This window comes from Festucalex cinctus, chromosome 7 (genome assembly GCF_051991245.1).
Source record: "Festucalex cinctus isolate MCC-2025b chromosome 7, RoL_Fcin_1.0, whole genome shotgun sequence".
Taxonomy (NCBI): domain Eukaryota; kingdom Metazoa; phylum Chordata; class Actinopteri; order Syngnathiformes; family Syngnathidae; genus Festucalex; species Festucalex cinctus.
In genome coordinates this window covers 1469148-1493419 of record NC_135417.1, presented here as the reverse complement: position 1 = coordinate 1493419, position 24272 = coordinate 1469148, and the positions used below count along the sequence as shown (strand labels likewise).

The 24272-nt window shown below is 38.7% G+C and overlaps 1 protein-coding gene across 1 annotated transcript in view; it reads left to right on the top strand.

Annotated features, from left to right (window-relative positions):
* thsd7ab (thrombospondin, type I, domain containing 7Ab) overlaps window positions 1-24272 on the top strand; it is a 126861-nt gene that overhangs the window by 44969 nt on the left and 57620 nt on the right. The window lies entirely within an intron of this gene.

Below are 24272 nucleotides of genomic sequence, written 5' to 3'. Positions count from 1 at the left end.
AAAAGAAGAATCACATTTGCATGCCCACAGGCGCTTAGCATGCTGGGTTTCCCGTCCCAGAGTCTCCAGGTAATGCTGCAGGCTCAATTCGGGAAACATCTGCTCCCAACATTTCCTTAGTCACAAGGATAGGGATGTGGTTTTTGGCAAAGGTCTCATCCCGGCGGTATTTCGTCACAACTCGTCTGCAAGTGAAAAGACAAACAAATCCATATTGCGAGCACTTTAGCGTCATTCAAACTTGCCTATCATTCCCAGGAGACAGCCCCTGTGACATTTACCTGGAGAGAGCTTTTAGCTGCCTCCTCTGATTTTTTTCCAATAATGCTGCCGAGGCTCAGGCATAAATATCCCGTCAACCGGCAGCATTGTCCTTAATCTTTCATCTCCCCCTCTCCTGTCCGTCAGTTGTGTTTTTGTGTTGTCATATGACAGTTTGCTGTAAAATGCGCAGTGTAGGCCAAATAGAATAGTCAGGGAAAGTCTCTATTTGGTATGTAATTCATTCACAGACATGTAAACACTGAGTGATTTGATGTAGTCAGAAAGTATTAAAGCTATTAAGCTTGGAAGTATATGAAAACATGACATTAGTGTATTGGCTCTTATGTAACAGCATTGCTTGGGTGATTGAAGGGCGCAGCGTAGTGCTGGATTTTTCCGATGCTTTGCTGGACAAATGAATGACCATTTCGAGAGTTTGCCATACACAAAGATGCCCACAATTTTAGAGCTGGTTTGTCATGGTGAAAATGTACAAGTAGCACCGTCGGAAATATATTTGACCCTCACCCTTGTGGGGAATAAGTGGTCAAGAAAATGGATGGATACATATATATATATATATATATATATATATATATATATATATATATATATATATATATATATATATATATATATATATATATATATATATATATATATATATATATATATATATATATATAGAAATGAAATATTTAATAATATATAACAGTGGAAATCTTTTCTTTTCTTATTAGGAAGCCAATGATGCAGTCAAGCGCACTACTAACAGTTTAAATGAGTATGCTCGAGGTTCATTTTAAATAGCTTTGCCTGCTATCACCACTTCCCGACCTTGAAGGAATTTCACGGCTAAGTCAAGGCATCCGTCACTATCTGTCACTGTCAAGGACCTCGTGGCCTTACAACGGAAATTTAATGTGTACATCCAGAATGAATATGCCGCTTATCACAACACCTCACACATGTACGGTTAGCCGGATAAAGCGCGGTTGAGGTGTGAGGCATTCTTTGTGGGACTCATTAAAAGTGACCCAGAAAGTGCCAGGTGCTCTCAGAGTGAAAGTGACAGCGCGTTTGCTTTGGTTAATTGTTAGTGACAGTGTTTGCCAATGCCTCAACTGATGGCTATGGTCTGTGAAATAGCATTGACGCCCCCTTCGCCCCCCTCTTTGCGTTTTCTTCTCATTGCTTGTGGAATAGCCAAGTAAAGCCACTAATGAGCAATGATTAGTCCAACAAAACCACAGCAACCATTTCTGTCAAGCTGCACACTAATGGCTAATTAGCGTGTAACTTATAATAATAGATCATAAGTAGATGCATGATAACATGTCAAACCAACATAGGCTACATATGAATGATTTAGTGTGAGCAGAATTTTTTTTTTTTTACAACTTGTCATAGAGATTGTGTTTATTTTAGTGCTGTCAAAGTTAGTGTTAGCTCATTTTTTAATCACAAAAAATTACTGCATAATCACACTTTTAACTTTGACTGCGGATGATCCTTCTGTAGAATGCCTTGGATTCTGTGACAAAGCCCTTGAAGCCATTTTCACTTAGCAACATGAAATTTCATAGACATGCTTATCATGAGAAAACCCCCCCAAAAAAAAAAAAAAAAAACAGTCTCGAGAAGCCATGGCCAAAACACATAGGAAGTCTGCCATTGTAGTTTGAGGGTCATTTTAGCTACGAGTTGAAGATTCAAATAGTTGTACTTCCAGAGACATTGAAACATCTGCGGTACATTTTGCTAATTTGCTTATATACATTATTACTGGTTATAGAGGCACGTCTAAACAAAATACTAAAATGCGCATTCTGTGACAGTATGCTACTAGATAGAAATCGCACTTGTAGTGTTTCGCCTCATAATCACCACAAGCAACCAGTATTTACGACGCACACAGGGGTCGTAAAATGGCCGCCACAGCAGCAAACGCGCTGGTGATTCATCCGGTTATAGATCGGATGATAATACCGACATCATGTGCCTCAATTAAAGCTGCGTGATGGCACAATGTGAAGAGAAATGGGTGACAGAAAGGACGCCATAACATGTTGGCAGATTGGGTGGAGAGGATTTTCCAGGATGAAAAGAGAAGGATCAGCACGGAGTATCAATGCAATAAGAAACAAGTCGCAAGAGAGTGGAGGCAGTGGTGGGAAGCATGCTCTCGCTGTTACTTATATTGTGATATTTACTGTATTTGATTGCAGCTGGACAGAACAAGGTTTGCGCGTGTTTATTAATAAGGTAAATAAGACTTGAAGACACTAAAATAAATAAGACACTAAAAACGTAATGACGTAATGACATAATTTAATACAATGAAAAGAATTAAACAATTTTTGTCATGTGATATTACATTGGCTAAGACATTTCTGTAATTCAATACAGTACCATCGTTAACCAAAGTCAGCCATATTTAGTATATAACTACAATGCTCTTGCATTTAAACGATAAGAACCGTTTGTTTTAGAATGATCCAATTTTTATTTAATATTTATTTATAAAACATTTTACATGTACTTGAATCATGCAAACTGCATAATGTTGCACAGTTAACTAGAGTTGAGTTGTATTTAACTTTTATGAGTAAGATTTTTTTTTTTTTTCCTATATAAAAGTGAGAGTGCGAATGTCCAAACTGTGCACAATGTTACCGTGGCTTATAGTAATATTGGATATACCTTTTAGGAATAAAACCTCTGTCTTGACATTTGATCAAGACAAGTGGTAGCAGTACTTTTTTTTTTTTTTGCATTCAAATAACAAGTACATAGACGATTGTACATTTCTACGTGACTCTGCCCTTTTACTTACTTTTACATTTAAGTTTTGCACAGATATCTGGACTACAACTTAAGTAGTCCTACAGATGTCAGTACTTTTAGCACCACTGTTTGGAGTGAGGTGGTGACAGTGACGGCCGGGCAGGCTAATCAGCATTGACAAGGCCTTGGATTAAAAGCAGAGTGGCAGATGGCCCGGCCAGGGCGGGAATGACTGGAACGTGGCGACCCCACGATCTGCTTCAGTAGGCCTATATACTGATATGCATGGCATGGTAGCTTGGTGTCAGTTGTCATTCTCTGGCTATAAGAAGTCGTCATGTGACCATTAAGAAAACCGGAGGGGGGGGGGGGGGGGGGGGGGGGATCTCATGGCACACCACCAAATACATAAGGTGCAGTTTCACAGTTTTAACTTGACTTAATTTCGTATTGTGCATCCATAATGATCCACTTTATACAGTTTTAGTGGGAACTCAACCAGACAAACAAATTGCTGAAATTTACCCCAGCTTAGTCAATAGAATTACGAATTTTGTTGGTCTGCTTGGAGTCAGGTTAGATACACACAGACTGCTGCAACCATGATTATGTAGCGTTAGCACAAATGCTAGCGCTAACACTATAGTCCCCTTATTACACACCATCGTAACAAGCATTTAAAGCAATTATTTGACAGTCAATAGAAGCCTTAGAGCTCAAATTCTCACTGGTGCTGACGGCGACTGCGAGTACATGCGCGAAAACTGTAGTTTTAATAACACAACTCTAAGGGATTACATGCATTTGTCTGGGATTTGGAGCCCATTTCATTTTAATAAGCGTGAGAAAGTCATCAGGGAAGCGTGTTCCACACAGGGTGGAACAGATTCGACAACACGCCCAGATACATGCAACAAATCCTCCATTTTACACGCTCTCCCTTAGATTGTGTTTCTACGTGGATGCATCTGACTGACTGACCATTCAACCCAACTGACTAACTAACTAGATAACTACCTGTCTGACTGATTGACTAACGGACCGACCAACTGACTGAAAAATTAGCTAACTGATTGTCAGACTGACTAAATGACTAGCTAGTCATCTGAATGACTAGCCAGACGGATTGATTATCTGTTTGCCTGACTAAAAAACTCACTGACTGACTGACTGACTGACTGACTTGATTCTGAATAATTACTTGATTAACTGACTGACTTCAGCTCAAAGACAAACAACACAACTGATTAACTGACCAGCGAACCGACTGTCTGACTAACAAACTGACCAACACTCCATGTGACTGACTAGCTAAGTGGCTGACTAACTGACCAGCAGCTAACTGGCTCTCTGAATGTCTGACTGACAAAGTGACCAACAAGTTCCCCGAATGTCTGATTGACTGAGTAACTAGGCTAGAACATAGCATGGCCAGATAGTTGCAATGTTTTTTCCAAGCTTTCCCCAAGATTATGTTGCTTTATGCGGATGTGTCATCAGCAGCTGTTTGGGCTATCTGCAGCAAACCAAAATAATGTCTAGGATGGGTGTCTGGCTCTTCATCCATCATCCTTTGATTCACTATCTATTCACGTTTGTCCATTAGCCGCTATGTCCCCCTTTGTAGTGAGGCTCCTGTACTCACTTTTCTATCCCGGGAGAAAAAGCACTTAACTTGAACTTAAGTATGTGTGCGTACACGCACACACACACACATGCACGCACACCCCCTCCCACAAGAGTGTACGTGTTATCCACTAAGAAATAGTTGGCATTTAGCTTAAAGATCGCGTCGATATGTGGGCAGCTTCATGTGGTTTGGTCTGCATAGGTCACACCTTGCCTCCTGGCTTGTGTCACCTTGGAGCAGAGACTGTTTCTTGTATAATTTATACTTATTCTTTCCAATTACCTATGTTTACCCAGTTCTGATGTGACTTATTTTAAGTGTCATTATGTAAAGGGCAGAGCTCCACCAAGGTAGACAATCCCAAAGACTTCTGTCTTGCTGACTCATTTGATAGAAAAATCATAATGATTATGGACACTCCAGTCCTGCTGGTGGCAGGATTGGACTACATTCGCTAGATCTAGTGGGACACGGCCCACTTGGCTCCAGTGCAAGCAGACTGTAATGGCCAAAGGCTTACATGCTTGCATTGCATATAATTGATTGATTCCTCAACCTCTACAAAGTTTAATGGAAATCAGTTATATCGTTTGTGTTCCTTGTGGTAACTGATTGACTGACTGAATAACTAGCTATATAACAGACTGACTATCCAACAACCTTTTAAGATAACTATCTATCTTACAGCCTGACTAACTGACCAACCAACTAACTTTCTGACTGACTAATCGAATGACTGATTAACGAGCTAGTTGACTGACATATTAACTAATTGAGTGGCTGACTGACTTGCCAACCATAAACTAGCTTGTAGAAGGAAAAATGGATTAACTAGCAAAATAAATTATAATCATTAACTGACCGAGTACCTGACTGACTAACCAGCTAACCGATTTCTAAACTGATGAACCAACCTACTAATAACTACTTGACCTGCTGACTGACTAACCGAACAAAGAACTGGCTCACTAATTGACCATTTCATTAACTAGCAAACTGACCAATTGACCGATTAAATAATTAAGTAGCGAACTGATTAACTAGATAACGTAGTGACTGATTATAACTATTTGACTAACTGACTGAGTAGCTGACTCGCTGAGTAACCAACCAGCTAGCTTGCTGTCTGACTGGTTAACAAATTAACTGCTGTAACTAATTGCTTGATTAACTGATTGAGTAGGTTGCTGACTAACTACCTAGCAGACTTACTGACAAACTAACCAACCAACCAAGTAACTGACTACCTGACTTGCTAACTGTCCAACTAATTAGCTTCACTGACAGATTGACTGTGTAGCTGACTCACTAGCTGACAAACAGACCAACCAACTAGCTAACTAACCAACCAACTAACTAACTAACTTGCTAACCAACTGACTGACTAACCAACCACCAAGTGCCTAACATGCTGTAAGATAAGGCCTTTGCTGCTGTGTTTATAAGAGTTTTTGAGGAATGAATCAAGCGTTTAATAGTACTGTAGTAGTGTAGTACTTCTCATCCCACTGATGCAACGTGAGTGCAAGCATAAATTATGCTAATGTTCTCATTTAGAAATATACAGTGCAAGTAGAACTGAGCAGAACCCCCTTCACCCCCAAGAGAACTCATTAATGAAAAAGCGGCGCACAAGATGACAACGACAATGTCGACAACGTGGAGTGTAATTCATCATGGCACGTGTGACCTCTCCCCTCGCCGATGCCGCCGCCGGGGCTTGTCGCTGCGCCCTTCCTCCACTCGAACAGGCCTGATACTTGCCACCCTGCTGAGCGCTAAACGCTGCAGGATGTTTGTCCCCTCGCCGCGCTCTTTGTTTAGCGCCTTACGCCGGCTGGCAAACAAGTTGTAAACACACCAGTACTGTACAGTAAACAACTCAGCTCGCAGAAATTTAATGTGGCATAGGCTTTATGTTGACCCCAACCTTCACTGCAGGCACTTATTGTATAGCAACACAGCAAGAAAACCCACGACCGGCTTGTCAAATGTACAATTGATTAGACCACCTGTCAGAAATGAGCGAAAAGAGCATCCAACTCCAGCATCATGCAGTTTAATGCAAACTCTTCAAACTCTTTTTTTTTTTTTTTTTTTTTTTTTTCAACAAGCTATCGACACTTTTGAAGAGGAATTTCAAAGTGAATTCACTGTGATGTCTTAATGAAGAAGGAAGGACGAGCTTCATGTTTTATGACTTTCAGTTTCAGTTTGACTGACTAACCAACTCATGAACTTGATTACGGACTTACCGACTAACTCACTGCTAACTTGTGAACTGACTGAAAGAATGACTAGATAACTGACTAATAAACCAGCTATCCATGCAACTTAGTGACTAATCAACAAAGACAACGAAAACAGAATGAAAACTGAGAACATTCAAAGGTAGACTAACCAACTAATAAACAACTTGTTAACTGACTGATAGTTCAATGGCTTATTGACAAACCAACATGCTAACTTGCTAACTGACTGACCAACTGGCGACCTAGCCAAGAGACTGACTTGTTGAATGACAGATGAACCAGCCATCAAAGGGTTTGGTCACAACAAAAAATGCCGGCAATGTCTCAACAACCAATTTAATGTTGATAGTTGAAACTGGTGTTGGGGGTTAATTCTTTCTAACCTTCCAGGGAGCTCTGCTGAGTATAGAGATGGGGATTTCATTTTTGGGGATCCATGAAGTAACAAATAATTTTAATTTCACCAAGATTAAGGCACTTTTTGCAATTTGTTGTTTTAATTCAGGCACGTTGAGGCACCACCAAAGTCATTCATTGAAAGAATAATGATTCAACGGGGATTCCTCCTCCTCAGGCCCAATTGATATATTAGACTAAAGGAGGTTTGCTTGCTCCTCTTAAGTTGCCGCTAAAGGAGGGTCGGTCACTTGTACGGTGGTCTGCATTGTTCTTATAGTACAAGACATGATGAGGACATGGAGGGTCCGTGGCATGGCTGCGTTCCGCATGCCATCTTCCATTGACCAAGGCGGTGTGATTGCAGGGTTCACCAGCAGGCTATGACTGCAGGACTGACCTACATTTCATACACACACTCATTCACACACACACACACACACACACACACACACAGAAAATCCTTGCTTAAACAACATCTGGAGTCCAGCCAGGACACCAAAAAAATTCCCGAATGGAAACCGGAGCCAGCAAGAGAATGTATTATTTATTTATTTATTTTGTGTGGGAGCTAAACAAGACAAAACGGGGATTAATATCATTTGTGCCCCCATTATGTTGCAGATTTTAAAGTGATATTTTATTTCATTCATTTTTAATTGGATTTTTCAGCACCAGTGGCAAATCTGAATTTTGAGTAGAATTTTTCCCAGTTTCACCAAAAAAGTTAATCATTGAATCCACATGTATTCATCTTTGTATTGTTCTCCTTGATACTTGCTTTCACTGAACGAGGCAGCTTCAGCCCTCATCTCTTTGCATAGTTATGGTGGCTAGGTTATGCTGCTTCAAATAGTCTTTCAAGTAGTTTTTGCCGAACAAGTCATAAAATCAGCAACTCAAATCAACTTGACTTGAAGCCCCTATCTCTGGATTATATGCCTGTACCTATTGTTGTATAGTCCTTTCCGTTAGTCCATCTACGACTTTGTTGTACATTAGCATTAAGCTAGCAAATTTTCATTTAGACGAAGTGATATGGTTTGGTTCAACAATTTGGTGTTTAAAATATTAAATGTTTCATACTTTTTTTTTTTTTTATGTGTGACAGTTTTACTGTAAATTTCAACTCCTAATGACAAATAAATAGCTTTAGAATATGTAAACATAAAAACTTTGTTGGATTTTGAGAAATGTCAATATTTTCAAATAATAGTTGTTTCTCATATGAAAATTGTAACTACGAGAATAAAGTGACAGTAAAAACAAATGAGAAAATAAGTTTTACAAACATACACAAAAATGTTCACATTTCATTCAAACAAATTACAAAATAAATGTCGTAAATTTACCCGAAAATATAAATTTTCAGAAGAAAAAAATGCACATTTACAAAAACATAGTTATTTGCCAAAAAGCAATTTTATAAGACAAAAATCCAAAATCTTTTCAAGAATTTTACAATTAAAAAGTCATAATTTTTCAGTCATAGCTTTACTAGAAAAAAAACAAAAAAATAATTTACAAAAAAAATTCTAATTTCACAATAAAAACACTGCAAATTTTCAACAAAAAAAAATCTTAAATATAACTAAATTTACAAGGAAACTAACTTTGTAATGGGGGAAAAAAACAAAAATTTTACACTCATAATCATAATTTTAATTTTAAGTCCAAAAAGTCATAACAACAAAAAAAGCTTCCTTTTGTCAGAAAAAGTCTTTACGTAATGTGAATCCATTCATAATATTACAAGAAATAATCTTTAAAAACATGTAAATTTAAAAAATTGACTTATAATACAAAAAATGTATGGTGTATTCCCTTGATTGTTCATCTTCCATTGGGCGAGTGGTGCTGGTCCACATTCACTGTTTATTGGCACTCATTGACTTTCCTGTCATCTTCCCCTCACCCGCGTGTGTGCATGTATAGTGTGTCTGTCAATCAAGCCGAGGTTTCCCTCCACCTTAGCACATCCAGGCACCATTCACAGCAGCTGTCATCATGGCAACAAAAAGGCCATTATTTTATTTTATTTATTTATTTCAAAATATAGTCAGAATGTAACACGCTGATACACTTCATCTTCCAAGCTTATTGGGGGGCATCTTAGGCAGACAGTGTGAACAGGGACTATTAATTGCATTGCAAGCGGAGAGCAAACACTCATAACTCGCTCAAATCCCATCCCCGGCGTCCTTTATGAAAAGAAGTGGTCTCTCGTCAACGGCGGGGTCTCCAGCATGGAAATTGAGGATATTAACCTTAAGTGGTGCTTGACTCCACAGTGCTCTCACTCGATTCCGCTCACGTGTAGATATACACCACATTTCTCCTTAGCAGGGAATATGAAGGGAATTAGAGACATGACAGAGAAAGCAAAGCAGAGAAAGTAAAAGCAGCATAGTCTCCCTGGCGTCATTTTTACAAGAAAACGAATTAGATTACCAGTAAAAAAAAAAAAAAAAAGTTGCATTTTTATGAGGCTTTGACTATGAGACCATGTACCATTTCAGTGTAGTTTTATAGTTGGGCTTGTCTGTTTTTGAACTAAATTGTTGTGGATTTGCCTGTGTTTGCAATGAAATGTAACAACAACAACAAAAGAGCAATAATCAGAAAGACAGATGAGTGACAGAAAAGAGTTTGACACCATGGTTGCTTTTACTTCTTTAGTTGAGAGACTCCCCAGGTGATGAAATAAAGCCTGGAGTTGGTGCGTCGTTATTAATGCTGCCTTTGTACGAGTTGCCCTTCAGTTTCATCCGTAAACGTATTTCTGTCCGTCACCTTCAATCTCCGTGATTTCATATTCGGTATGTGTCAAAGTCGGCTGGTCAAAGAACAGGTTAAGATGCTGGCGCTGGGCAAGTTGTGCCTTTGAGACCTTCCTCAGACCAGCTTGATGATATGGGAGGGGGGAAGCCACCCATCTTTTTTCCTTTGTAGGCAGCAAGAGTTCAAAGTCAGCCTTTCTCTAATCTTTGCTGGATTTATGTTCCCCACAAAGCTCAGATCATGAGCTCATCGGACAATTATTCCCTCAAATGTTGGCAAAACTGCTGGATGCATCATGCCTGCGGGGCCAAGTCAGTGTCATGTTTTTCACATTTCATGTCAGAAAATGGTATATTATTCCTTTGAAAATGTGAACATTGTACAATAGTAAAAAAAATGTGACAAGAAATGATCATTTGACGAAGAAAACAAAAAAGTTGTTTGTTGAGAATGATTACATTATATTTTTGGAAAAAGTTATACCATGAGAAGATTTTCCACATTTAATTAAATTTGAAAATTTCACAAGGATAAAGTCAGAATGTTTTGAGAAAGAAGTCGTAATTTCGCAAGAAAAAATAATTAATTAGAATAAATTTGCAATGCAGAATTTGCTGAAAAACTGATTCTTGTTAGAAAAATGTCAACATTTTACATAAATTTATAAAGTTTAATAGTGCGAGAACAAAAATAGCAATTTATAAGAAAAACAATTTTTTGAGAAAGGGCAAAAAAAATAGTAATGCACATCACGGAAAAATAAAATGTATCTATCATTCCGAATTTGATGATAACGTATACATAGTATAAGGAAAACATAATTAAATGAGAATAACGTTTCATTTTACGAGAAAAAAAGTTATACACACGTGGACCAAATTGTTGGTAAAATTAAAAAATACCTTTTCAAGAACATTATTTACAAAAGTATAGACATAAACTTACGATTGAAAAGTACACATTAGACGTGAATAAAGTCATATTGCGAGATGTCAAAACTTTGTGAAAATATAGTTGTAATCAGAAAAAAAATGGACAAACATCCCAGATATACACTCCAGCATGTTCAGAAAAGTCTTCCCAGAAGACCGGAAGCTTTTACAGCTGCAAAAAGTCCAACATCTTCTTTACTTTTCACTGTTGTGCTGAAATGCGTCTCCAGAGGAGCCGAAGGAAGAACTCATATTCTCCACCATTCCATAGATGTTTGTGTGATTGACACGGAGGATGCCGCTTGTTATCTCTTTTTTTCCCCTTGCTATGTTTGTTGCGTGTGCGCGTATACCAGCCATTGACTTCCAGCCCATTGTATGTGTATGTCGTTGCCATTTTTGCGGGCTTCTGTGCGAACGGTGCTCCGTGTGTGCCTTCCGTGAAAGCTTTTGTTCCCTCGGGTCACCTCATTAGTGGTTGATGATATATATATATATATATATATATATATATATATATATATATATATTTTTTTTTTTTTTTTGTGGATCGTGACATTCCTTTTAATACTTCACAGAGAAAGAATAGTCTGCTGTACGTGTAGCATTGATGAACATTTCATGTGCGCCAACAATATACGGTATGTGCTATGATAAAGCAGACGGAGCATCTGATGTAGAAATTTAGGTTTGCCCAGAATGGTGAAATTAGCATGTCAATAAATAGCGTTAGAGCTGAGCCTCAGGTGCTTCTGCAAATCTGTTCATTATCTTCCTGTGGTTATTTCATGAAGTGAATTGGAACAGTGAAAAAGTGTTTTCTATATTTTATAACCAACTCTTCATCTTCGTGGAGTGTGGTTCCCCAGAATTGTAAAGTGAGTTTGTCAATAAAGCTGAGTTGTCGTGTTACTTTTGCAGAACGGTTATTCTGATCGTGAAAATCCCAGGGTTCATATCAAAGTAAACTAGACGTCGCCAATGAGTGTGGTTCCCCAGAATGGCCAAGGTAGCGCATGAGAACTTTTGCATCATCAAATCCCATTACAACTTGCTGACATTTTTCACAATAAGAGCCATAAAAGTAAATTAGCTTACCAGGATTCTGACTGTGAATATATTAAGCACTTAACCTCAGATACTGGCTTTTTGTTCACGCTATTTTTCCCCACTCTTTTTCCATTGTGAAGTTGTATTCCATTTGTTGCCTTGTACATGTTCATATCCGACTAGAACGCTCCGTGAAGTGCAGTTCCTCAAAATTGCAAAATTAGCTCATTAGTACCTCTGCATTAACACAGTACCGCCACCGAATACTCAGGACTGTATTTGCTCACTAACTTTTGTCAGCACCACCCAATATATTTGCATATCAGAAGTTTGAATGTGAATAGGTTGAGCTCTGAGCCTCAGATGTTGCTGCCTTTTTGTTCACACTATCATTTACATGAATTCACTGTAGCCCGTAGGCCATATCTTATTTTGAAATGACTTGGTCAGAACCAACAAAAAAGCCCAAAACGGGTCACAATACTGCCTATGGGTTAACAAGGCAGAAGGAGTTATAAAAAAAAAGCTCTTGTTCAGGTTAATATGCAACTGTAGCTCTCCAAGGAGTGTGGTTCCCCAATATTAGCGAGTCAGTACCTCTGCATCAATGCAATGTCGTTACTGACTGTACAAGGTTGTTTACTTGTTGACATTTGTCTACAACACTCAGTATATTAGCATACCAGAAATGTGAATATGTTTAGCTCTCAGCCTCAGGTGCAGCTGCTTTTTTTGTTCAGCCTATTCTTTCCATTGTGATACTTAAACAATGCAGAGAGAATTTTAAGCAAAATTACCATTCTTGTCCTTGGTCTTCATGTTCATATCCAAATGTAATTCTCATTGGAGTGTGGTTCTCCAGAATGGCCAAGTTAACGTGTCAGTACCTCTTCATCAACACAATCTCATTACTGATGTCTTGACATTTGTCAACCAGGTCCAGCATTTTAGCGTACCAGGTGTTCAAATGTAAATAGGTTTAGCTCTGAGCCTCAGGTGCTAGGCTATCTTTGCCATCGTTACATTTTTGTTTGTTTGTTTGTTTTGCCTTGGGAAGTTTTGCCTTCATCGTTCATGGCCAATATAGATCTCCATGGAAACACAGTCAATGAGTCACATCAGTCGTCTTTTTGAGGCGTGTGACTCGTCCTGGTGCTGGATTGATGTTGTTATTGAGTTGGAAGTAAAAATCATCTGTAGTTATTATGGAATATCCCCCCCTCCTTGTTGTCTCTCTTGGTGAACGTTTCACGGCAGGCAGCTGTTTTAATATTCTTACTATTCATATTTTTATTAATAGGAGCACTATAAATAAACAAAGTCGGTTATGAATCTTTCATTTGGTGCCGCTGACCTCGAAAAGCAACAGCAGCTGATTGGCTTCAAATGGTGTTTTGGCACATTTTCTTATTTTCTCAAAAACGCTTGAATTATCTTGTTTTTTTACCCCAAATTAACGCATGGGTGAGATAGATGGCTTCCTCTTCCTTTTGTTGGCGGAATGCATTTGACGCCGGCGGCTCATCAGTGACAGTTATAGCATCGCTTGCTTTTGAATGCTAATGTTATAGCTGAAAGACACAAACCTCAACAAATTATGACAGAGAGGCAGGAATGTTTTTATGGAAAAAAAAAAAAGTCACCCAAAGTGACACTTTTTGTCTTTTAGTAGGGTAAGCATTGTGTAAAAAGCAATGCACTGCTTGCGAATGTCACATGACCAAACCCAGAAAACAGGTGAACGTTCGCTGGCTGAGCTCATGAGCACCGTGGCGTCAAATTCAGTCGTCTGCAAGCAGGCGACAGTACAAGACAAAACGGGTGGATTGTTATGCTTAATTCATCTTCCACAAAATGTGCAGTATTGCATTGTGGAACTACAACTCACCACATTTAGAATGAGTCTTTCTTTATTTCTTCCTTCACAAAGCACTTTTTTTAAACACATCGGTAAAATACTAAGACCTCTACATATTTTCAGTTTGGCAACTGTAGATTCACATTTTCTTGGATTTATGTTTTTTAAATATTTTGGGTTATTTCTGAATTTTTTTTTCTCCGCTTTCTGCCAGTTTATTGCCAAACAATAATAGTATAAATAATAAAATAGTATATTACATTTTTATCATTTAAAATTTTTGAGGTTTGTAAAAAAGAATTGAAAAAAAGGATATGTATTTATTTATCAACTTATTTATTTATTTATTTATTTATTTATTTATTTATCACGGGCTCACTCAGAGTGTGGTTAGAGGGTACGTCTAGTTCCCCATCCCTGGTCTAGTACATGCTGTATTGCCTATTATTAACAGGAGTTCAGTGTACACAACTATACTAAACTGCAACACGTTTCATTCCTCAAAACTCTGATGAACACAGCAGCAAAGCCTCATAATTACAAAATGTCAGTCAATCAGTCGTCACGGGTGGGTCTGGAACGTATCCCCAGCGATAAACTGGGGTTCACTGCACAAGCAATTAAAGTCACTTTTACATAAAATGTCCCTTTTAAAAGCTTCACTTTTTAAATGAATCAGTGTATATGACAGTAATACGCCTCAGCAGCAATCTCCGCTGCTGAATCAGCAGACCTGCTCCACTTGACTGGTCGCATACAGCTGGCACACAAACATACGCGTGCCGTCACATGTTGCCATATGGAAGCCGTGGCAGCCTGCCCGGTTTATTCGCGCCAGTCTAAATGTGTGTGTGTACAAAACGCTCGCTCGCTTTTATTGATTGCCTCCCCGGAATTATCGAGTGGGCCCTCGGAATGATGATGTCTTTGGGGAGGTTTGTCTCAAGATGGCCTCTTTAAAGGCGCATCATTCACCGCGCTCGCAGACAAATTGACTTTTAGAGCAGAACACAAAGTTCCTGAGACGGCGGCGTACGGACATCCTAGCAACCGTCACCCAGGGGCTCGCTAATCTGTGCCGCATCCAGCCAATTAACAGGCTGGGGAGGAGGTGAGGAGTTGTCAGTTGCAACGTTCCAGACGCCGGTCGCAGCTTCATCGTTTCTACTTGACACCCTTGCTATTTCAGTCCAGGTGCCACCTTGCTTTTGCCGAAGCTGCAGTGCTGCTTGTCAGTCAGGCCTTTTGTTTTTGTTTTTTGTTGTTGTTTTTTTTTAAACAAACCTGGACCTGACAGATTGACTCTCAGCAAGTGCTTTTACTATGTTTGGTAGAAGTCGGACAAAATCTCGAGGACTCTTTGAAGGACGTCTAGAAATGGGCAAAATGACCGTAAAATGGCCACTTCAAATGCAAATAGGACACTTTCCACGTCTATTCACACACACACATCTTTTTCAAATTTTCTAAAAATTCCATGAAGATATCAAACTTGCTCTCATGTTCTACTTCTAACCACATTCAAGTATTAACATCACGCCCAATCAAAATGTCAGTTTCTTGAACAATGACACTGTTGATCAAGACATCCTCACTTATGGTCAATTAAGGAAAACAGCCCTTTACGCTATTGATTGACAATGGATCAAACAAACCTCATCAGGGCCTCCTCTGCACTTTGACAGTTCCTTACCCCCTGAGTGGAAAGCAGAGTGTAACATCTCCCGCCTGTGCTTTGTTTATCATCCCCCCATGAATCATTCACATCTTTTCTTCCTGCTTGCATCACTGACACCGAGATGATGGCGTGTCACTTTTTGTTTAATGTACTCCCGAAGTCATGCTGCAGAATTTACAGCTGCGAGGATGCCTTATATGACTTTCTTCCTGTGTAAGCATTATTGAATCTATCCTCTGAAAACCAAAGCTAGTGGGTGGAAGTACTACAAACACCAGCAAGGATGGCCTCTAAATTGCTGGGTAGTATCCTATTATTTAAAACTGCCTTTGGACAATGGACATTCTAATATAAATCCATAAAAAATTCAATAAACTTCCCACTGAATTGAACTCTGTCAGCTTTTAAAACTCATTCACTGCCTTTGACAAGTATACTTATCAATTGTATTTTTTAGAGCGGTGCTAAATGCGAATGTGATTATGCTCCACTGTAAATATCAAACTTGGAAACAACTTTACTGATGCCCAACCGCCGGTAGATGACATCATTGCCCCATTTTATACGAAATAAACACAGTTTCAGAGTCCATGGGAGAAATGGCTGTATTTTGGCAAACCTACTTTTTTCTACTGTCAATTATAAAAGAACGGGACGGGGCAAAAAGTAGGGAGTCTATTCTGTTATTTGGTAGATTCGGTTTATATATAATTATTGAATGTAATATGACGTGAGTATTGGAAATTTAAAAATTTTCTATAATGACTGGCAGTGAATAAGTTAACTAACATTTTTTAATGCACTGGATGGGAGTGACTAAAGCAATTCATGTGTAGATATATATATATATATATATATATATATATATATATATATATATATATGCAGTTTGCTACTGAACAGGTGTTATTCTTCAATGGGCTTCCGACCGACCTGTTGCGACAAACGTGGCCCAAGCTTCTGCACGGCAAAATACGTTCCTGCCGCCAGTCTCTGTGGGTTGATGCGTGGGCTTTTTTTTTTTTTTTTTTGGCACAAATTAGCGCGAGTGAGCAAGCGAGCAGCGCCCCGCGGGAGGAGCAGCGAGCTGTCGTTCGTCAGATCTATTCTCGGCGAGCGGCAGCCGTTGCGCGAGCAGGCCGGTGCGGGGCCGCCGCTGACAGCTTTAATAGTAATCAATCATCTGTCCCACGACGCTCTCGCCATTTGATAAGGGCGACGACGAGGGAAATAAGGGGAAGTTGTTGTTTGATGCTATCCCGGAATTGTTTTTACTTTCTCGGTGGATTAAATGAAATTTTTAAATTTGTAAATATTAAAATACCGTGTTGGAAGTTACAGAAGTAAGACAATTACTGTAACAATCGCCATGGTGAAAATTAATTTTAGTCATCATTTTTCTGTCTGCGGCGACCCTTATGAAGAGTAAGCGGTTCAGAAAATGGATGGATGGATTTTTCTGTCTAGCTCAGGGATGGGCAACTCTGGTCCTCGAGAGCCGTTGTCTCCCTGTCTAATATATACTGTAAAGAACTGACTTTGGAATTTACAGTAAATAACTTGCCTGATAATTATTGTAAAATCTCAGTTATTTACTGCAAAAATCTATTACTGAATATTACTTTTTTTTTACTGGATATAAATTAGTTACTGTATTATTTTTAGAAAACAGCAATTCAATGTAATATAGTATTACAGTAATTATTTGACAACTAAAGTTGCCAGTAAATACCTGTAAATAAATAAAGTAAATGTAGGTATCAGAGCAGTTTGTTAGTGGACATTACTCAAATTTGATCACAATCGACAAAACGAGTTTGCCTGTGTAAGGCATCTGGAATTAGCCAAAATGACCATTAAAGTCGAAGTCAACCTTCCCAAACAATTATTGACAATACCATTTTCTATGCAGCCCCACTAGTCTAAATGTGGTATTTTTTGTTAATATTGTGTTAGTGGTAGATTAGTCAAGCAGCAAACTCAACACCATTAAGGCGGCCATTTTGCCACTTGCTGTCGCGTGAAAATGACATCACAGTTGCTCAGGTCTCAGGTAACAATCAATCACAGCTCAGCTTCAGAAAACAGGTGAGCTGTGATTGGTCGTTGCCTGAGCCCTGAGCAACTGTGATGCCATCTTCAGTCGACAGCAAGTGGGATGGATAAAAAATAAAATAAAAATGGCGGAATTTTGCTGCATAACCCATATTCCACAAATGTAATATTAATCAAAATGTCACGTTTAGACTAGTGAGGTCATATATAACAGATTGTCAATAAATGTTAAAGGTTGACTTCCTGTTTTAAAAACTAGACTTCCTATATATTTTCGTGTTTCATGACAAATCATCTAACCATATCTGCCATGCTCCGGACACATGCATTGACAAAAGCATTTTATTCGTTTTTGTTGTTGTTGTTTTTCACTTTCTCCATGGTGCACAACTGAGGATTTTTGGTTTGCTGTTTGTGTAGGTGGTTCACATTTCTCGAGGATGAGTTTGTCATTGAAGAACCAAAATGTAAATTTGAATAGAAACATTTCCTCAACAAAAGCGAATGCTGATGGAAAGTGCAACTAATGACATGCCAGTAATATTATACCCACAGTTTAACCTTGTCTTCTCTCTTCTCGCTATGTCCACTTATTGGATGCATAAAAATAAAGCCGTAGGCGTTTTAAAATCATCCGCGCCGACTTAATTCTCTTTGCATTGCTGGGCTCCACGGTGACTTGGGTTTCAGTATTATGATGATTGGCCATGGCAAAGCATATGACAGTGTTTTTCATGCATATAAAATTTGGAGGAGGCCACCTCCGCATAATTTCAGGACACCTCTGACTTTAAAACGTCTAACATTGTGGAAACTGTTATTATCTGAACAGTGTAGTTGGGTAACTTCTGACTGCAGTTGCAGTATTATGCATCGTCACTCCTAAAACCGACTTTCTTTCCAAATGCCAAGCAAATTTCTGAACTCATTTTCTGGGTCTTTATGGATATTATAATTTGTAAAGTGTTGTTTGTGTGTTGTTTTATAAAAAGGCCAACAATGTATTAAATCTAAATCTTCGTTTTTGATGAAAGTAACACATGACACATTATAATTCAGACACTTCAATGATATATGTATAATATACAGTATTACATTTTGGAATATGTGTGGAATATACCTGAGTGTGTCCTCCTTGGCCTTTTGCTGCTGTGCCCACCCCCGACAACATCTTGTGCAATTATAGCCGGACACGCTAACAAGAGCTAACAAGAGCTCCCAAGTGATGCTGTCAGTGTGGTCGCTGCCATGCCTGCAAAAATGTCTCATTACTCTGCCAGGGTTCTCCTCTACAAAGAAGGAAAAAGTCATTAGGAAGGAATAAGTCAGAGGAATGAGCAGCTACCTTCACCTGCCCTCACTCTCCCCCATGAATAAATGACACGGTGGTACTTTTGCTTCTCTTGACTCTCCCACGCTGCGCTTTAGTCTTCATAAATGAAGTGTGAGATTACTGAAGTGTGTTTGAATTCCAACTAATGAGGCTCACTGTATTACTCACAGACGATTTAACTCGTCAGGAATTGAAGTCAAATTTTTAAGATGCGATGGCCCAGTTCAGGGAAAGTGTGTCATGGATATCATTTGAGGTAGAATTGTGATGCGCTGCTTTAATCCACATTACTATATAGTGATTTTCTTTGAGGTGCAACTGAAATTAAATACCGGTACAGCTGTGAGCTGATTTGTGTACAAAAATTGCACGATATTGTCATTGGAGTGAATTGGATCATATTGCATCATAACTTCAGCAAATCATTTAAATTATATTGTATTGAATGAATCATTTTGCAATGCATTGTGATCTGAATGAATTTCATTGTATCAAATCATAAATTGAGTGAATCGTGTTGCATCGTAGCTGCAGTAAATCATATATGGAATTAATCATATTGTATTGTGTCTTAATTGGAAGGGTGAATTGTCCTGTATCCGAATTTCAGTGAATTGGTATTGTATTGCATGGAATGAATTGTATCATAATGAAGTCATTCACATTTTATCGTGTCAAAATTAAATGAATCGTGTCATAGTTGAAGTCAGTCTAATCTTTTGTAATTAAGTCTAATTTCTGTGAACCATATGGTATCGTATTGTGTCACATTACTACTGCAGTCACTTGTTTTGTATTGCAGTTGGAATGGATCACATTGCAACTTATAATTGGACTAAGTTGTGTTGCATCATCATGGGACAGCATGCGTGTTCACGGAGGCATTTGAAACAGTCCAGAGAACGTTCTGTGTTGCAACCACATTTGCATAAACATGAAAAATTCACTTTTCCTTTCTCTGAAACATTAATTAAGGATTAATCATCCGCCTATTCATGTCAGACTTGGCTATTAATATATTTAAAAAAAAACATAATTTGTGATAGACAATGATTTTGAGGTTATTCTTGACCAATCAGTATGAAAGCGTTAAGAGATTCCAATGTGTTTGTTGCAATAGTCTGAACGAGACAATACCTAACATGAAAGAACTCACGCTGTGTAGCTGTTTTGCAATTCAAAAAGTGTGAATGTAAAAACAACACCAAAAAGGTTCCGCCTCATTATTCCCTTGTTTCATCCTCATCTTCCACATGAAACCAAACGCAAAGCGTGAAGTGTGCTGACAGAAGGCGTTCCAAGCATCACAGCCTTTGGCCTCGTGTGTGTGTGGGGGTGTGCGTGGGTGTGTGTGCTCACTCTTGGCACCAAGACGCATGTTCACAGCCAACACCTTCCACCTGCCAAATGATGACGCCCCCCCCCTAAGGCCTCTAAAAATGGCCCCCTTAGCTCCTTGGAAGCGGTCGCATTTATGTACAGGGCTCGAGACTGCGACCAATTTGGTCACAAATGCGACCTGTTTTTTTGTTTTTTGTTTTTTTTTAATGAGTAAGAATTTCATTTGGTCATGTTGGTGCTGGTGCATATTTTTTAATGTCCCCCCCAAACCGCTCAAGCAAACACAGACTTTACAATTGATATTTTTTAGGGACTCTCATGAATATCCCCACGATAGAATAGCTTTGTCCAGAGCCTGCCTTTATGTGGCGCTAATGTGGAGCTAACATCAACACATTATTTTACAGCAAATGCAGATTCATGTTTAGGGGTTATACGTTAATAACATTACCATTCTGAGCTAACAACAAATCAGCATAAAAACAGTAGTTTCCTGATTTACACCACACTAATTTTACACCCATCATTCTCACCACTGCTGTGTCGTCACGCCTTTGAAACCAAACATCCCCACAACCCCCGCCACAGCCCTTCCTCCCTCCATCCGTTATTGGATCGGGATGTAAAAGTGATGCATTGTGGGAGAGGGTAATCTAATCCTGACGCTGAGGGCGGCGCATCCTGCCACGTGATTGGACAATTTGTCTTAATAAAGCGACATCAACACCATCAACGCCGCGCACTCTCTAGAGTCACACGCGCACACGCACACAATGAACACAAACGACTTGGATTTGACACTTTTTTTTTAACATGCTGTGTAAAACTCATTCACAGATTGTAAAGAAAATCCACACGGTTTAATCCGCAGAATACAAAAAGATTAAAGGGGAACGACATACACGGTGAGGGATATTGCTGTCAGGAAGGGATTTGGAGTCTTAGATCAAAAGTGGAGAAGGGCTCTTAAATACATTATGTTGGTACAATAAATGACATGGAAAGCAGACAAGCTCACAGCTACATGTAACGTCATATAGTATTATTAAGTATTTTCATAATTAATATTCCTTAGATGTTTTAATATCGTGTTGGGTGCATGGAAAATTAAGAATTAATTACTTTCACAATTAATATTCCTTAGGTGTTTTAATATTATATTGGGTGTGTGGAAAATTGAGAATTCATTTATCTATCTATCTATCTATCTATCTATCTGTCTGTCTGTCTGTCTGTCTGTCTGTCTGTCTGTCTGTCTGTCTGTCTGTCTGTCCGCTAGCTATCGACTTCTCTAGCTAGCTAGCTAGCTATCGATGTTTCTGGCTACAGTAGCTAATTATATAGCTAACTATCTATCTATCTATCTATCTATCTATCTATCTATCTATCTATCTATCTATCTATCTATCTATCTATCTATCTATCTATCTATCTATCTATCTATCTATCTATCTATCTATCTATCTATCTATCTATCTATCTATCTATCTATCTGTCTATCTATCTATCTATCTATCTATATTACACTTTGTGTGTCACAAGTGGCAGTGAGTGAAGTTTGTGCCACTTATCTGAAGCTAACACTAATCTGTGCATCCACCAGAACATGCAGTTCTGCTTACCTTGTGACTTGTGTTTTACAGTGTAATATTTTAAAAATTGTAATCCGCACATCAGACAAATTTCAATGCAGGTCTGCTTACCTTTTGGCTCGATACTGTTTTACACTGTGTAGTCCGACCATCTCTTAAATGTGGTGGATCTTATTCTTAGCCATAGGTAGAGCAAGCCTTTTTTGATCAAATTGATCACATCACTTCTCATCTGCATCTTATTGAGACAAATGTTTTGTTTTACGTTGGTTCCACCTCGAACTTGTTTAAATGCAGTCTTCACAGGCTGCTTGGTGTGTGTGTGTGTGGGGGGGGGGTGAAAGTATTTCTTCTTCATTGTTTGTTCGCGGCTTCTTGTGAGGTCTGGTCTCAGATGTTGCATTCTGTCACTATTACACGCCCCGACTTCCCCAGTCATGTCCTCCTCATGACCGTCGCAGGCCTTGGGGGAGGTCACGTTTGGGCTTGTCGGCTTAAGTTTGAGTCAAAACAGATGTATCGATGCCGCGTCGGGATGCTAGCTCTCGGCTGTCTGAGTTTTGAGGAAGAGTTGACGCTTATTACCTCCCTCAGGGAAGATAAAATGGTGGCTCATTGTTTTTGTTTGTTTGTCAGCGGAATGACGCCAAATCTACAATTCGAGAGAGACATTTTGAACCATTTATGGTGTTTTACAATGCAGTGTTTTTTAAACAGTGGAGCAATGAATGTACACAGTCATAACAATAATAGGTGCATATTTTTAATCCAGTTTGCTAACTCATAATAGTTGTGAAAATATTCTCCTTTTGTGTCCGCATAACTGTATTATACTGCCCCTCGGTAGCCAAGTCGTTTTAATACTGCATGTTTTGTAAAGTACAAAAAGTCAAATTTTATATAGTGCTGTTTTCTTCCGTTTTAAAAACACATTATAACAGTTGGCATTGTTTTTGGGTTAGGCTGGAACAGATTAATGGCATTTTCATGCATTTCAATGGGGAAAGATGATTTAAGATACAAGTGTTTTAATATATAAAGCGCTTTGTGACTGTCTGTCTGTGAAAAGCGCTATACCAATACAACGTACTTTCTTACTTACTTACAAACGTGGTCAAGGAAAAATTTAAACTCATATCTCAAGGCACTTCTGTGCAGTATATGTTAACATTAAGCTTATGGCCTTTGCTTATACACAATAAACACCGGACAAAGTATTTTGTTTTATTATTCAATTTTGCAAAAAACAAACTGGAAGTGACAAATATAAACCACTTGAAGCAAGCCCATGTGGCCCGTTATTTCTAAAACTGTGTGAGCGAGTCTTCTTTCCATTCACTTAAAGTTATAAGTTAGGGTCCCATTTTCTGAAAGCAAGAGAGCGAGAACATGCGCATAGGAATACGTTAAATTGCGTCTTTTAGCAGGTTTTGATGTTTTAAAACCTTGTTGGCTGGGCAAAACTTTAAAAATAAGTAAACAATTAACCAAAGTCATGGTGACGTCATGGTGTAACCGCGAGCTGTAGGATCACCTCCGGAGACCTCATTTCAGCCAGCGTCAAAGGATTAACTCTTCTGAACTCTCGCCGGGCCTCCGGTGTCTTTTTAATGAACGTCGATCTTGTTCCTGCGGGCTCAGCTTCACCTCAGTGCTGTCACAGTCACCCTGCACTGGTGTCGCTTAAGTGTATGTGGTTTAAAAAAAAAAGAAAAGAAAAAAAAGTCCCACAATGCCTCAGTGACGGGACAGCAGGGTTCATGCCAGGTGGCCTAATTAGTCGCTGGGTGCGTCATACACTTAATACCATTAAATGCCTCTCTCAAATAGACCCTATTGTCTCACTTCATAGTGAGCACGTAGTGAAACTTTTTACTAAGCAAAACAGCAGTACCTATCGAGGCGAGGCGCCGAAAGAGCCTGCAATGAATTAAAGTTTGATGTCTTATTGCTTATTATCGATGCAGGAATGACAGAGATGGTTGTATAATCCCTGTTAATAAAAAATGTTTTGGGGTTAAAAAAAAAAAAAGTTTATTTTTCTGCAACTATAATATGCAGATTTTGCTGTCAAGCCCGCTCACTATTGATCCGCTGTTTCGTTACTTAGTCTATTATTCTAATACTATATGCACATTTAATATGATTTTACATAAAAATACATATTTAATGTGATTTAATTTCACTAGTATCATAGAATAAATGTTATTTAAAAATGTAAAAATTGTATTTCTATAATTTATTGTACATATCCTCAATCGTATTTCATTTCAATAACCTAAAAAAAACATTGCTAAATACAATATATATTATTGTTAAAATA